Genomic DNA, 16490 nt, shown 5'->3' on the forward strand with positions numbered 1-16490 from the left:
TGAAGCAATTGTGATTGAATTTGTTTTCCAAGTGGTTCAAGGTCACTTTTCTTAATGTACAAAACATGTGCGGTACATTTTTTTTCAAAACTGTTTTAAGTCGGGAATCAACTGCCCTGTTCTGAACTCATTTGGCTTTTAAGGTGTTGTCACAGCTGGGGAAAATTTGTGCAACGTTCAAAAGTGTTTGAGTCGTCAAAAGTGAAGAGGAAAACAAATTTAACTAAAGAGGAAGTAGATTGCATTATCACATTCCTTGTGGATAAGGAAGCATTTCTTTTTGACAAGGTTAAAAATAAGAAGCTACGATTGAAATCAAAAATATCACAGGAACTCCATATCTTTGTAATTTCTGTTTAGTTTAGTTTAGGGATACAGTGCGGAAACAGGCCCTTCAACCCAGTGAGTTTATGTTATGGGGAGAATGTGCAAACTCCATACAGACAGCATCCGGTCAGGATCGAACCCAGGTCTCTGGCGCTGCAAGGTAGCAAATCTACAGCTGTGCCGCCTTGTTAGTTCAATGTTAATTCAATCTTAAACAAATCAACATGTATACAGATTTTTAATACATAGCATTTGTGCAGGCCCTAGGAAGTCGTGGTCTCTCTGCAGTCTCTTTTTCAACTCACGCACTGTAAATTGAGGACAAATAATTGTCCAAACATTAAGGGTCAGCCATGATTGAATGGTAGAGTAGACTTGATGGGCCGAAAGACCTAATTCTCCTCTTACAACTTATGAACTTATGAGAACATAAATTTGATAATGGCTTACCACAACTAAAATAAAAATAAAACATGTTAAAATTATGAAGGATTTTTATTATCAACTCTTACCCTTGCTTCTTCATTCACATTAAATGGCGGAGGCAGACATGATAGTGGCAGTTAAGGTTTTAAATGGTTACACGGTGTGATATCATGAGAGGTAGAGTCATAGAGGGGAGATACATTTCCTCCCGGTGGATGCAACAAGGACTACAAACCATCATGGCTGCCTGCCCTGCTGACACTGATTGCACTGACACTGATTGCTGCAGACACTGATTGCTGCTGATACTGATTGCTGCTGACACTGATTGCTGCTGACACTGATTGCTGCTGAGACTGATTGCTGCTGACACTGATTGCTGCTGACACTGATTGCTGCCCAGCTGAACCAGATGAGCTGATTGCCTCAGTGAGAGAGCTAAAAGGGAAGGAAAGCAGTGTATTTAAAGAGAGAGACAATGACGGGAGCAGACAGGAAGAGAAGCAGTGTTCGAGTCATATTTTGCAAGAAGGCAGCAAGCTACAGTTTTGATTTAACTACCTGTTTTGGTTTTGTGTACCTGTCTGCAAACAATTAAGTTTGCCTGTTTTTGGAAAAGACTAAATATATGGAATTTAAGTTTGAAAACAAGAACTTTTCTGTCTTCATTTCCGGCACCCACACCTCCCAACCTTCAAGAGAAAAGCTCCCGACCTCTCAAGACATCACAACGGATATGCAAGGAATGGAAACATGTACAGGCAGGGGAGTTTAGTAGTTTAACTTCGCATCATGTTCAGCATGGACATTGTGGGCTGAAGGGCCTGTTCCTGTGCCATACTCTTCCATGTTTTATGCTCAAGTCTTATGTTTTACCTGATCTATTCCTGGGATAGCGAATGCTCTCTGGTTCTTGATTCCCCTACTCTGGGTAAAAGACTGCGTGCATCTACCCTATCTATTCCTATCATGATCTAATACACCTCAAGAAGATCACCCCTCATTCTCCTGTGCTCCAAGGAATAAAGTTCTAGCGTGCTCAACATCTTCCTATAGCACAGGCCCCAGAGTCCTGGCAATGTCCTTGTAATTCTTCTCTGCACCCTTTCCAGCTTAACAAAATCCTTCCTGTAACAGGGTGACCAAATCTGAACACAATGCTCTAAATGTGGCCTCACCAATGCCTTATACACCTGTAATATAACCTCCCAATTTCTATACACAATTGCAATTTATTGCATGTGTCATCTTGAATAAAGAAGGACGTCAAAGGTTGATCAAGATTTTCAATGATAATATTATCACTCAATCCCCAAAATTCATGTCCCAGAGTAGATTTCAGTTGAACACAAGACCAGGTGAGAAACCTCCATAAATAATTTTGTGTCTATTTTTTTTCTCACTGTACCTTCATTGTCTACAAGACTCGAGTTTGAGGTCTAATGAAATAATCACTACTCCCTCAGGACATTCAATAGTATTCAATAGAAAACAGCTTGTTTGATTTGTGCTCCTGTCATTGGACTCATTATAAAGCCCTGCAGCTCTGTGACTGAAACATATATTAATGTCAAGGTGTACTGCAGTAAATCTAAGTCAATCCATCTCCCAAATCTGTGAACTTCTACCACTAAAAGGAGTGACAAAATGATGGGAACACTACTTAATCTACGTTATCCTCCATATCAGTTCAGTTTAGTTTATTGCCACATGTACAGAGATACAGCAGCGCTGGAGACCCGGGTTTGATCCTGACTACGGGTGCTGTATGTACGAAGTTTGTACGTTCTCCCCGTGATCTGCTTAGGTTTTCTCCGAGATCTTTGGTTTCCTCCCACCATTCCAAAGACATACAGGTTTTTAGGTTAGTTGGCTTGGTAAATGTAAAAATTGTCCCTAGTGGGTATAGGATACTTCCAGTATAGTCCCTGGTGGACTCTTCGGAAGTGATGACCACAAGATACAAGATACAAAACAAGTGCCTTACAGCGAATGCAGCGCCGGAGACTCAGGTTCGATCCTGATTACGGGCGCCGTCTGTACGGAGTTTGTACGTTCTCCCCGTGACCTGCGTGGGTTTTCTCCGAGATCTTCGGTTTCCTCCCACACTCCAAAGACGTACAGGTATGTCGGTTAATTGACTGGGTAAACGTTAAGGGCGTATTTCCGCGCTGTATCTCTAAATCTAAATCTAAGAAGTGAAAAGCTTATCGCATGCTTACCTTAAGATTTATTACCACCCTATCTTCTTCACATGTTCAAATGATTACATTGGCCAGTGAACATCTCCATATGAGTACTGTCATAGAGTCATAGAGTCATATAGCATGGAAACAGGGCCTTCAGCCCAACTTGTCCATGCCAACCAAAATACCCCATCTACGCTAGTCCCACCTGCACACATTTGGCCCATGTCCTCTAAACCTTTTTTATATTTATAAAAATGTGTTTTTATATGTCTTGTTATTGTACCAGCCTCAACTTCCTCCTGTGGCAGCTAATTCTATTTACTCACCACATTCTGTGTGAAAAGATGCCCCTCCAGTTGATATGAAATCATTACCCTCTCACCTTATGTCCTCCAGTTCCTGATTCCCTGACTCTGGGTAAAAGACTCTGTGCATTCACCCTCTCCATTTACCTCACGGTTTTATACACCTCTATAACATCTCTCGTCAGCCTCCTGCCCTCCAAGGAACAATGTCCTAGCCTTCCCAACCTTAGGTCCTTGAGTCCTGGCAACATCCTCGCAAGGATTACATGGTTTAAAGAAGACTCACCCTCTGTTATTTTACACCTCCTGAAATTCAGCCATGTATTAATAACAATATAATAGACAGTATCTCATGATTGGAAATGCAATGACGTTTTCTATTCTGTTGCACCAAGCCATCTTCTTGTTAATGAAATGAAAGCCTTTCTAATTCCGCTTCTTAACTTCATGCAATAATAGTCAATGTATGACTTGGTATGTGTATGATGTGTATGGGAATTATTTTTCTCATAATATTTCAGGTAGGCTATGTTTTGCAATATACTTGCTGCTAGGTTGTCAATGGATGATAGATACGAATCTGTTCTAAATACCACTGCAGCTATTATTCAACAGTCAGTGCCATTCAAAGTGATGAGGACAGTCTTTATGATGGTGAAGTTGCAGCAGCAGACCTTGGCAGCCGAGGTGAATATCATTCTTTGCATTGTATCTCTATAGATCTACTTGTCCTTCTGACAGGTCAGTAAAACCAACCCAAAGGTTGATAAATGCAGCGGCAATTGTGCACTCCTACACAACTGCAAAAATAACATTCTCAGAAGCATCAACAGTGGCTCCAATGTCTTCTATGCCCTGGCGGCTGTATAATTACAAGATAATTTATGCCACGTTGAAACAAGTACATTTAATTTTCCCGTAATCATGGCTTTTAAAGGATTTATTTAATGTAATTTCAGCAAGTCCTCATTTTCTCTCACAGGCCTCCTAATCCAGACGATATCACCACTCCTTCTTGCTGTCTCCTGGACATCTGGCCTATCATTATGCACATAAATATTTATTAGTTTTATCAGCAGTACTAGATAAAGCAGCGAAGTCATTGGACACCAGGAGATGGGAAAGAAAATGTTTCACATATTTTTCTGGTGCTACGTTGATGGGGAAAGATCATATTACTAATAACCATACCGAGAATTGACTTTGGAAAGAACTGCACTGGCAGCAAGGTCAGAAATCAGGGTGCACGTAGTGAGGGCAATTAGTAAAAGAAGCAATAGGACTTTTACTCAAACAATGAACTGTTATGTCTGGCAGATGATGCCCGAACATTAGCGGGGAGTGAACAGGGGGTCAGAAGCAGAAGCAGCCATATCTTTCTGGATATTTCAAATGGCGGAAGATGTGCTCAGGGAAATGGCAGGGAAGAGGGAAAGAGGTAATAACAGCTTTATGGGCTGAATGGCCTCCTTCCTTGCGTAGGAAAGAACTGCAAATGCTGGTTTACACCGAATATAGATGCAAAATGCTGAAGTAACTCAGCGGGACAGACAGCATCTCCGGAGAGATGGAATGGGTGACGTTTCGGGTCGAGACCCTTCGTCACACTGCAGAACCCAGTCTGAAGAAGGGTCTTGACTCGAAATGTCACCCATTCCTTTCTCCAGAGATGCTGCCTGTCCGGCTGAGTTATTCCAGCATTTTGTGTCTATCTTTGACCTCCTTCCTTCCCAGTTCTACTATTCGGGACAGGGAAAATGCCAGTTATAACATTAACTGTGATAGAATATCAATCACACAATGGCTTGGTCAGAAATGGATGCTTCTTGGTTATAATGAGATTTTCACCTGGTTATGTTTAAATCAAAATTTATATTGGAAACAAAATCAATGGAATCATCAAATTGATGAACGGTGAGTTAAAAGACCATTGGACCTTCATTGACTTTTGGACAGGTACATGGATAGGAAAAGGAGATGGGTGAAATGTGGGCAAATAGGACTAGCTTCAAAGGGGCAACTTGCTTGGGATGGGTGAGTCGGACTGAAGGGGCCTGTTCCCATGCTATATGATGCTATGAGTCCGTGACTCAATAAGTCCACTTCAGAAATGGGATCGAAGGTCCAATTGCAATGCAAGTCTGAGGGGTACACAATGATTTTAGTTGGGTTGGCAGTTTAGTTTAGTTTAGGTTAGAGATACAGCGTGGAAACAGGCCCTTCGGCCCATCGAGTCCACGCCAACCAACAATCACCTGTACACTAGTTTCAATACTAGGCATAAAGGATAATTTTACAGAAGCCAATTACCCTACAAACACGCAAGTATTTGGAATGCGGGAGGAAACCAGAGTATCCAGAGAAAAATCACGCAGTCACTGGGAAAATATACAAACTCCCTACATACAGCACCCGTGGGCAGGATCAAACCCAGGTCTCTAGCATTATTAGGCTGCAACTCTATCGCTGCGCCACCATGCTGCCCCAATTGCAAGGGAAATTAGTAGGTAGGAACTGCAGATGCTGATTTACACCGAGGATAGCAACAGAATTTCGAGGTAACTCAGCGGGGCAGGCAGCATTTCTCGATTGAAGGAATGGGTAACGTTTTGGGTCGAGACCTTTCTTCAGACTGAGAGCCGGGGAGAAGGAGACACAGAGATAAGGAAGAGTAAGGTGTGAAAAAGAGACATCAATAGAGATGAAGTTCAAGGTGATGTGAGCCTGAAGAGGTAGTATAAGAAAATAACTGCAGATGCTGGTGCAAATCGAAGGTATTTATTCACAAAATGCTGGAGTAACTCAGCAGGTCAGGCAGCATCTCGGGAGAGAAGGAATGGGCGACGCTTCGGGTCGAGACCCTTCTTCAGACTGATGTCAGGGGGGGCGGGACAAAGGAAGGATATAGGTGGGGACAGGAAGATAGAGGGAGATCTGGGAAGGGGGAGGGGAATAGAGAGACAGAGGAACTATCTAAAGTTTGAGAAGTCGATGTTCATACCACTGGGCTGCAAGCTGCCCAGGCGAAATATGAGGTGCTGTTCCTCCAATTTCCGGTGGGCCTCACTATGGCACTGGAGGAGGCCCATGACAGAAAGGTCAGACTGGGAATGGGAGGGGGAGTTGAAGTGCTTGGCCACCGGGCACTTCAACTCCGGTCCCGACCCAAAATGTCGCCTATCCAAGTACTCCAGAGGAACTGCTTGACCCGTTGAGCTACTTGAGAACTTTGGGTCATATTTTGGAAAAGCAATTTCTGCAATTCCTTGTATCTAAGTGGATTTTATCATTTGGACAGTGATATCTCTGTGACGTATGGGTGTAAGCTGGCCGCAGAGATGGTTAAGCAATCAGATTGGTTGGAGCTGCTCTCAGTGAGGTATCGTTTCACCAGCAGGAATTCTGCCTCGCGATGACAAAAATCACTGGAGAGAGAAAAAATAACGTCAAGCCTTGCTACAAAATTACAGCTGTTGTAAGTTAAGGCACAGACTTTCAGGTGGTTTACTGGGAACTTAACATCAATTACAGCCTTTAATGTATTGCAGCTGCACGAGGCAACGCGCAAACAATGGAACAATGGGAAAACGGGTGCTCCTTGGTTATAATGAGATTTTCACCTGCTTGTGTTTAAATTGTGTTTAGTGTTGGAAACAAAGTCAAGGGCTCAATGCAATCAAAGGGTTGAAAACCACCTAAAAACAGTCATTAATTAGAAATTCCTCCTTGATGAACAACATTAAACACCTTGGAGGGGGAAGATGAAGGAGGAACCAAAGAGATGTTGTAAGTATATGAAGGGAGCAAGAGTAACTAGGGAGAGAATAAGGCCCCTCGAAGACCAAAGTGATTAGCCATGTGTGCAACTACACGAGATGGGTGATGTCTTCAAGAAATATTTCTCCTCTGTTTTCACTGTGGAGAAAGGCAAATACTAGGGAACTCGGAAAAGATAATGGGAATGTCTTGGGGACAGTCCGCATTATGGTGGAGTGTAAGAAAATAACTGCAGATGCTGGTACAAATCGAAGGTATTTATTTCACAAAATGCTGGAATAACTCAGCAGGTCAGGCAGCATCTCAGGAGGAAGGAATTGATGACGTTTTGGGTCGAGACCCTTCTTCAGACTGATGTCAGGGGGGCGGGACAAAGAAAGGATATAGGTGGAGACAGGAAGACAGTGGGAGAACTGGGACGGGGGAGGGGAAGAGAGGGACAGAGGAACTATCTAAAGTTAAAGAAGTCAATGTTCATACCGCTGGGCTGCAAGCTGCCCAAGCGAAATATGAGGTGCTGTTCCTCCAACTTCCGGTGGGACTCACTGTGGCACTGGAGGAGGCCCATGACAGAAAGGTCAGACTGGGAGTGGGAAGGGGAGTTGAAGGGAAGGGGAGTTGAAGTGCTCAGCCACTGGGAGATCAGGTTGGTTAAGGCGGACTGAGCCTGCGTTTGGTTTTGCCGATGTAAAGAAGTTGACATCTAGAGCAGCGGATGCAATAGATGAGGTTGGAGGAGGTGCAGGTGAACCTCTGTCTCACCTGGAAAGACTGTTTGGGTCCTTGGATGGAGTTGAGGGAGGAGGTAAAGGGACAGGTGTTGCATCTCATGTGGTTGCAGGGAAAGTGCCCGGGGATGGGGTGGTTTGGGTAGGAAGGGACGAGTGGACCAGGGAGTTACGGAGAGAACGGTCTCTGCGGAACGCAGAAAGGGGAGGGGATGGGAAGATGTGGCCAGTGGTGGGGTCCCGTTGTAGGTGATGGAAATGTTGGAGGATGATTTATGGTAGAGGAGTGTTCACTATGTTCAAACTTATGAAGTTTAGTTTAGTTTAGTTTATAATTGTCGTGTGTACCAAGGACAGTGAAAAACTTTTTTGTTGTGCTCTATCAAGTTAGCGAAAAGACTAGACATGATTACAATCAAGCCTACCACATAGTTCAGATACAGGATAAAAGGTATGATGTTCAGAGCAAGATAAAATCCAGTAAAGTCTAATTTAAAATAGTTTGATGGTCTTCAATGAGGTACATGGGAGGCCCAGTTGGTGAGAGGATGGTTCTGTTGCTTGATAATAGCTGAGAAGAGACTGTGTCTGAATCTGGAGGTGTTCATTTTCAAACTTCTTGTGCCTCTTGCCTGATGGGAGGGGGGAGAAGAGGGGGTGACTAGGTGTGACTGGGTGAGATTATGCTAGTGGCCTTGCTGAGGCAGCGTGAAGTGTAGGTGGAGACAATAGAAGGAAGGGTGGTTTGCGTGATGGTTTGGGCTGCGTCAACAACTCTCTGCAATTTCTTGCGGCCTTGGATGGAGATGTTCCAAACCATGCTGCGATGCATCCCAATGAAATGGTATGTTGACATTCATAGCAAGAGGATTTGAGTTTAGGAGCAGGGAGGCTCTGCTGCAGTTGTACAGGGCCTTGGTGAGACCGCACCTGGAGTATTGTGTGCAGTTTTGGTCTCCTAACCTGAGGAAAGACGTTCTTGCCTTAGAGGGAGTACAGAGAAGGTTCACCAGATTGATCCCTGGGATGGCGGGACTTTCATATGAGGAAAGACTGGATAGACTGGGCTTGACCTCGCTGGAATTTAGAAGACTGAGGGGGGATCTTATAGAAACATATAAAATTCTTAAGGGGTTGGAGAGGCTAGATGCGGGAAGATTGTTCCCAATGTTGGGGGAGTCCAGAACCAGGGGTCACGGCTTAAGGATAAGGGGGAAGTCTTTTAGGACCGAGATGAGAAAACATTTCTTCACCCAGAGAGTGGTGAGTCTGTGGAATTCTCTGCCACAGAAGGTAGTTGAGGCCAGTTCATTGGCTATATTTAAGAGGGAGTTAGATGTGGCCCTTTTTGTTAAAGGGATCAGGGGGTATGGAGAGAAGGCAGGTACAGGCTACTGAGCTGGATGATCAGCCATGATCATATTGAATGGCGGTGCAGGCTCGAAGGGCCGAATGGCCTACTCCTGCACCTATTTTCTATGTTTCTATGTTTCTATGTTTCTATGTTTCTATGTTTCTATGTTTCTATGTTTCTATGTTTCTATGTTTCTATGAAATGTTTTCTACGCATCTGTAGAAGTCGATAAGTGTTGTTGGGGACATCCCAAACATCCTTTGCCTTTTAAGGAAGTAGATGCATTGGTGTGTTTTCTTGGCCATTGCTTCGATGCTGCTAGTCGAGGTCAAATTGATGATGATATTTATGCTTAAGAACTTGAAGCTTTCAACCATCTCTACTTGGCCCCATCGGTGTATTCTGGGATGTGTGTTTTTTTGCAGACTGAAGTCAATCACAATTTCCTTTGTCTTGCTGACCTTGAGGGAGAGGTTGTTGTCTTGGCACCCGGTTACGACTTTCTAAATCTCCTTCCTGTACTGCATCTCGTCATTGTTTGATATCCGGCCCACTACGGTGGTGCCATCTGCCCATTTGTAAATTGGATTAGATAAATCTCTCGTACCCGATCAGTTAATCTCAAGAACAACGTGGAAAGTTAGGGAAGAAATTGTGGGAGCCTGGCTGCTGTATATGCATCAGAAGGGTGTCGACCCGAGATGTCACCCATTACTTCTCTCCGGAGATGCTGACTGTCCCGCTGAGTTACTCCAGCATTTTGTGTCTATTTAAGCTTCGTGCATGCTTTGAAGTCTCGATCATTGACCATTCTTTTCCTCAGACTTACTTCAGTGTTTTGTGTTTATCTTTGATGTATATGCATCATAGTTAGCCTCAAATGAGGTGCTGCATGACTGGCTAATGTTGTCGTTAGGCCTGGGTGCCGCTGTAGGCCTGGACAGTGTAGGCCCGGAGGTCCGGGCACCGCCTAACGAAGGGTGTGTAGCAACCCGCCTCCTGGCCCGGGCGGCCGCCATTGGTGGAGCGGGAGCAGGTGGCCGCTGGCTGGGTGAGGTCACGTGGGGTGCGGGGCGGTGACGTCATCTTTTGTCCCTTATTTGGGAGTGAGAAAGTTGGCAACCCTACTTATGACTCTATGTGCAAGATGCTGCATTTTGAGATTTAAAGAAGAGTATGACCTTCACAGTGAACGGTAGGGCCCAGGGGAATGTTGTAGAACAGAGGGACTTAGGAGCACAAGTCCATAGTTTCCTTAAAGTGGCATCACACGTAGACAGGGTGATGAAGTAGGCTTGTGGTTCGCTGGCCTTCATCAGTCATAACATTCGAGTTCCGTAGTTGCAGATGTACAAGACAAGTGAGGCTGCACTTGGAGCTTTGCGTTCACTTTTGGCCACCCTGCTGTGGGAAGTAAGCCATTGAGCTGGAAAGATTTATGAGGAAGTTTCCATGTTTTTGTACATTTATTAACATTTCTACTCATGACAGCAAACATATGAGTGACCTTGAGGTTTAATGATGGATATGTTGAATATTTTGCCTGACAAGTGCAAGTTTAATGTCTAACATTTATTCATTCTGATAAAAAGCCAATCAATCTCAAAGCTTAATTTTGGTGCTCTTTCCCCAGATGCTCCCTGACCCAATGACTACCTTTGCAGCAGACAGAATGTTGACCTGCTCTTCCACTACTTTTGCCACTGTGCCCTTTTCTTTGGCTCTGAGCAACTGAATCTATGATCATTTTTCCTATCTTCAGAAATCATCGTTTAATTTAGTTTAGTTTAGAGATACAGTGCGGAAACAGGCCCTTCGGTCCACCAATTCTGCACTGACCAGCAATCTCCACACTCTAACACTATCCTACACACACGAGGGATAATGCACAATTATACCAAGCCAATTAACCTACAAACCTGTACGTCCTTGGAATGTGGGAGGAAACCGGAGAACACCCAAGCAGGTCATAGGGAGAACGTACAAACTCCGTAAAGACAGCACCCGTAGTCAGGATCGAACCTGGGTCTCTGGCGCTGTAAGGTAGCAACTCTACTGCTGTGCCACCTGGATTCCTCCCTTTGGCTGCTTGCCTTCTCTAGTCTATTCGTCATTAATTCGTCATTCCTCTATGGCTCACCATCAAAAATCATCAGTAAACTTCAATACATTCAAAACTCCGCTGCCCGTCTACTCACCCACTCCCCGATCCGTGACCATATCACCCCCGTCCTTTACAAACTCCACTGGCTCCCCATCCCCCAGAGAATCCAATACAAAATCCTCCTCATGACCTACAAAGCCCTCCATAACCTGGCCCCATCCTACCTGACTGACCTCCTCCACAGGCACACTCCCACCTGCACCCTCCGCTCTGCTGCTGCCAATCTCCTGTCCCCCCCCCCCCCCATCCGGACCAAACTCAGATCCTGGGGGGACAGGGCTTTCTCCATCGCTGCTCCCACCCTATGGAACTCACTACCCCAAACCGTCAGAGACTCCTCCTCACTCACCACATTCAAAACATCACTGAAGTCTCACCTCTTCAGCACTGCCTTCAACCACTGAAGGTCACCTCACCTTCTGTCTCCTTTCTCTGTTCGTTTACTTATTTATCTATTTATTCACTTCTCTAAGTTCTAGAAATCCCTGTAAAGTGTCTTTGAGTGTTTGAAAAGTGCTATATAAATGTAATGCATTATTATTATTATTATTAATGTAAAGCAAATTTTCTTCTACCCTTTCTCACATGGAACCACCACCACTTGTATCATCCATTCTCTCAGCATCTTCATCCTATCACAAACATTCCCTCTGTTCTCTCCACCACTGCCTCTTGCCTGCAATTTAAAATATGATCGATTTCTAACCTTGCCTCATTCTAGCAAAAGGTCTTCAACTCTGTTAACTCTGTTTCACTTACCATGGACGCTGCTTAACCAATTGTCGATTTCCAGCAATATCTTTGTTTTCTTTTGGGTGAAATGGTGTCCTTTACACTTCGACCCCTTGTTGAAAACCTTCACAGTACCTGATCCTGTGACCTCAATGGGATCCCTGATACCCTACACCTTTAATGTGGCTTGGCAGGCAATCATATTCTTAGAGATCAGGACATGTTTAGAAAAAGGAGAGCTGCTGGAAGAACTCACTGATTTCCGTCGAGTCCCTCCAGTAAATCTCTTTTTTCGTTGCTCCAGATTCCAGCATCTGTAGTCTCTTGTGTTTCAATTTTAAAATATGGTTTTAAACATCACATAGTGTTGCAAAAAGAGGTCATAATATACACATATACTTAAAATGGAAGCTGACAGATAAATAAAATATTAAATAAATAAACATTTTTGTCTTGCGTTTTGAAATATTTATGTCAAGTTTGTACATTATGCATGCATGGAATTGTTGTTTATAAACAGAGTTTGCTAACCATTAATTACAGCTCATTGCGTTACAATGACTCTCAGATTTAATGTCATCAAACAGCACACTGTGCTGTTGGCGTTTTCAAGAGAGAGTTAGATTTAGATCTTCGGGCGAGAGGAATCAAGGGATATGGGAAAAAAGCAGGAACGGGATACTCATTTTAGATGATCAGCCATGATCATATTGAACGGCGGTGCTGGCTCGAAGGACTGAATGGCCTACTCCTGCACCTATTTTTCTGTTTCTGTTTCTAATCCGCTTGGTATAACTGTAAATTGTCCCTAGTGTGAGTAGGATAGCATTAGTGTGTGAGGATTGCTGGTCGGCACAGACCCAGTGGGCCAGAGGGCCTGTTTCCGTGCTGTATCTCTAAACTAAACTAAAATAATCCCAAAGATGTACAGGTAAGTTTATTGACACAGCTATAAATTGACTCTTGTGCAGGTATGAGGTGAGGGGGGGGTGGGGGGGGGGGGGGGGGCGTGGGGGTGGGGGGGATGGGGTGAGGAACAGGAGAATCAAGAAGGACTTGATGTAAATAAGAGAACAAAAGGTTACAGAGCAGTAAATTGGGGGACAGCATTACTCCGAGACCCAACATGGACTCATTTGGCTGAATGACATCCATGCATGTCATGGGAAAATGGAAATAAATATGGGAATAATGTAAACAGGATATTCTGCAGCCATTTAAAGGTTAAATTAATGTGCAGGAAGGAACTACAGATGCTGGTTTAAACCTTTAGATATGCACAAAATGCTGGAACAACTCAGCAGGGCAGTCAACTTCTCTGGAGAGAAGGCATGGGTGTCATTTCTGGTCGAGACCCTTCTTCAGACTGAAGTCTCAAGAGTCTGAAGACTGAAGTCTGAAGAAGGGTCTCGACCCGAAACGTCACCCATTCCTTCTCTCCAGAGATGCTGCCTGCCCTGCTGACTTATTCCAGCATTTTGTGCCTATCTAAAGATTAAATTAATATTGCTTCAAACAATTTTAACAATTGTGACCATGTAAACAAACATTTGTGAAAGCATTGCATCTAGAACAGATGGCAATCTGGGCGTTCCAGGTTACGTCATTAACACAAGAAATCCAAAGACGTACAGGTATGTAGGTTAATTGGCTGGGTAAAACGTAAAAATTGTCCCTAGTGGGTGTAGGATAGTGTTAATGTACGGGGATCACTGGGCGGCACGGACTTGGAGGGCCGAAAAGGCCTGTTTCCGGCTGTATGTGTATGGTATGGTATGGTAAAACCAGGGAGATTTACAGAACACTGACAGCTGACAGCCCACACTTCCATCACAACTACTGCTGTAAAACGTAGGCACAAATTTAATGGGCAGAAACAGACCAGCTGATGGATCAAGGGCATTGCACATTCAAAGCTCACATTGAAATGTAGCATTAACCCTTTCCTCTTCCCTTCCACGGATGTTGCCTGACTTGCTGAGTTTTTCCAGCATTTGCCGTTTCTCTTTCAAATCTTGCTGTAGCCCTGCCATATTGAAATAGCTGGTCAGAGCTTTGTAATTCATACTGGCCATGTAGAACGTGTTGAAAACTTATATCCTCTGCTAATTAGATTCACTATCTTTCCTTTGATTTTCTGCAGACATATTTGCTTTCCCCATATTCTGCTGTTTTAGTTTAGGGACACAGGCCCTTCGATCCACTGAGTCCACACCGACCAGCGATCCCCGCACATTAACACTATCCTGCACACGCACACTAAGGCCAATGTTACATTTATACCAAGCTAATTAGCCTGCAAACCTGTACGTCTTTGGAGTGTGGTAGGAAACCAAAGATCTCGGAGAAAACCCACACGGTCATGGGGAGAACGTACAAACTCCATACAGACAGCACCCGTAGTCAGGATTGAACCCAGATCTCTGGTGCTTAGCGCTGCAAGGCAGCAACTCTACCCCTGCATCTCCATGCCGCCCAGCTTAACAAGATTTTCTTTTAATGATCAAGAGTGTTATTTCGAGTACTTTTGAATTTATCCAATTTTTATTGAAACTAACTTGAACGTTGTCTAAAGCTGCCTTGATTAATGCTAGAAATGGCCAGAAATGGCCTCTTGTTATTGGATCTCATCATCAAAATTTCAGTCAGTTGAACATCGTCTTGGCGGTCTGACTTACAGTAAAGTGGTGTCAGAATAATCAGCAAATCCTTGACTAAGTTTCTCATCAGAAGTGGCAGTAATACTGTTAAATCAATAACACTCAGATAAATAGTTAGCCCCCTGATCTTCGCATATAAAACACAACATACGCAGGTTAAAACATAGAGCTATTTTATTACACTGGGACCTGATGAAACCGAATGCTAGTTTGAGGACTGATTTGTCTGACAACTTTCATGGAGTGTGACCTCATTGAGATGCTGGGTTAAAAATGAATGGCGGAGAAGCCATTGGATGGAAGAGAAATATGAAGCCGACGATCTAATTTATTGATCTTGTAATGTGAGTTAAGTCCGTGGGTAGATACTTTATAGCAACATCAGCTTCTATTTATTTAGCGCCTTTATGGTAGCAAAAACATTCTTGGGCATTTCACAGGTTATAAAACCAAAACTGACACCACAGCCACATTTCAGGATCCATGATGTACAGCTTATTAAAGGTTTTATGGGGCTTCCTAAAGGCGGAAAGGGAGAAGGGAGGAATAAAAGACAAATACTAGAGTTTAGGATCTTGTCAGCTGAAGGCAGGGCCTGCAGTGGTTGAGTGATTGAATTCAGGGGTGAGAAAGTGGGCCTGAATTAGTTTAGTTTGGAGATACAGCCTGGAAACAAGCCCTTCAGACCAGTGAGTCCATGCCGACCATCGATCACCCACACACTAGTTCTAGGTTATTCCACTGTCATATCCTACACAGGTGGGGGCAAGTTACAGAAGCCAATTAACCTGCAAACCTGTACTTCTTTGGAATGTGGAAGGAAATCTGAACTCCTGGAGAAAACCCACACGGTCACAGGGGAGAACGTACAAACTCCGTGCAGACAGCACCCGCAGTCAGGATCGAACCCGGGTCTCTGGTGCTGTGAGCAGCAGGTCTACCACAGTGCCACCGTGCCGTATCAGATGGCTGCAAGTCGAGAGATGGTCAAAGGGCGAGAGGAAATTGTGTGGATGGCTTTGGACAATATCCAGAAATGGTTTGAAAATGTGGATGAGGACTTTAAACTTGAGATATTATTTAGCTGAAAGCAGTTTAGAGCATTATAGTGATCGGTGAATGGGGTTTGGAGTGAACTCGAGTAGATGATGGGATAATGGAAGAACTTGAATTTCTAAAGAATAGAATAAGTAACAGGAGTCTGTTGTAACAGTCAAGTTGAGTGGTAACCAAGGCATTATTGACAGTTGGAGGATTTTTAGATTTAGAGATACAGCGCGGAAACAGGCCCTTCGGCCCACTGAGTCCGCGCCGCCCAGCGATCCCCGCACATTAACACTATCCTACACATACTAGGGACAATTTTTACATTTTACCTAGTCAATTAACCTACATACCTGTACGTCTTTGGAGTGTGGGAGGAAACTGAAGATCTCGGAGCAAACCCACGCAGGTCACGGGGAGAACGTACAAACTCCGTACAGACGGCGCCCGTAGTCAGGATCGAACCTGAGTCTCCGGCACTGCATTCGCTGTAAGGCAGCAACTCTACCGCTGCGCCACCGTGCCACCGAGGAGCAAGCAAACTGAGACTATGTTGTGGGGGGGTGGTTGGGGGGATGTGACAGTGAATGAAATAGTAGTAAATTGCTCCTAATGTGTTGGATATAACTACTGTGAATGGTTGATCGTTGATAAATGTGGTCTCAGTGGTCTCAAGGGCCATTTGCCACTGTATCTCAGAACTGAAACTAAGCAAAACAGTCAACAGTGTCAATAGCCAAATTCCAGCTTATGCGTATTTTAGATAATTGTTGTTATTTTTTTT

Source organism: Rhinoraja longicauda, chromosome 10 (assembly GCF_053455715.1).
Source record: "Rhinoraja longicauda isolate Sanriku21f chromosome 10, sRhiLon1.1, whole genome shotgun sequence".
NCBI classification, from domain to species: domain Eukaryota; kingdom Metazoa; phylum Chordata; class Chondrichthyes; order Rajiformes; family Arhynchobatidae; genus Rhinoraja; species Rhinoraja longicauda.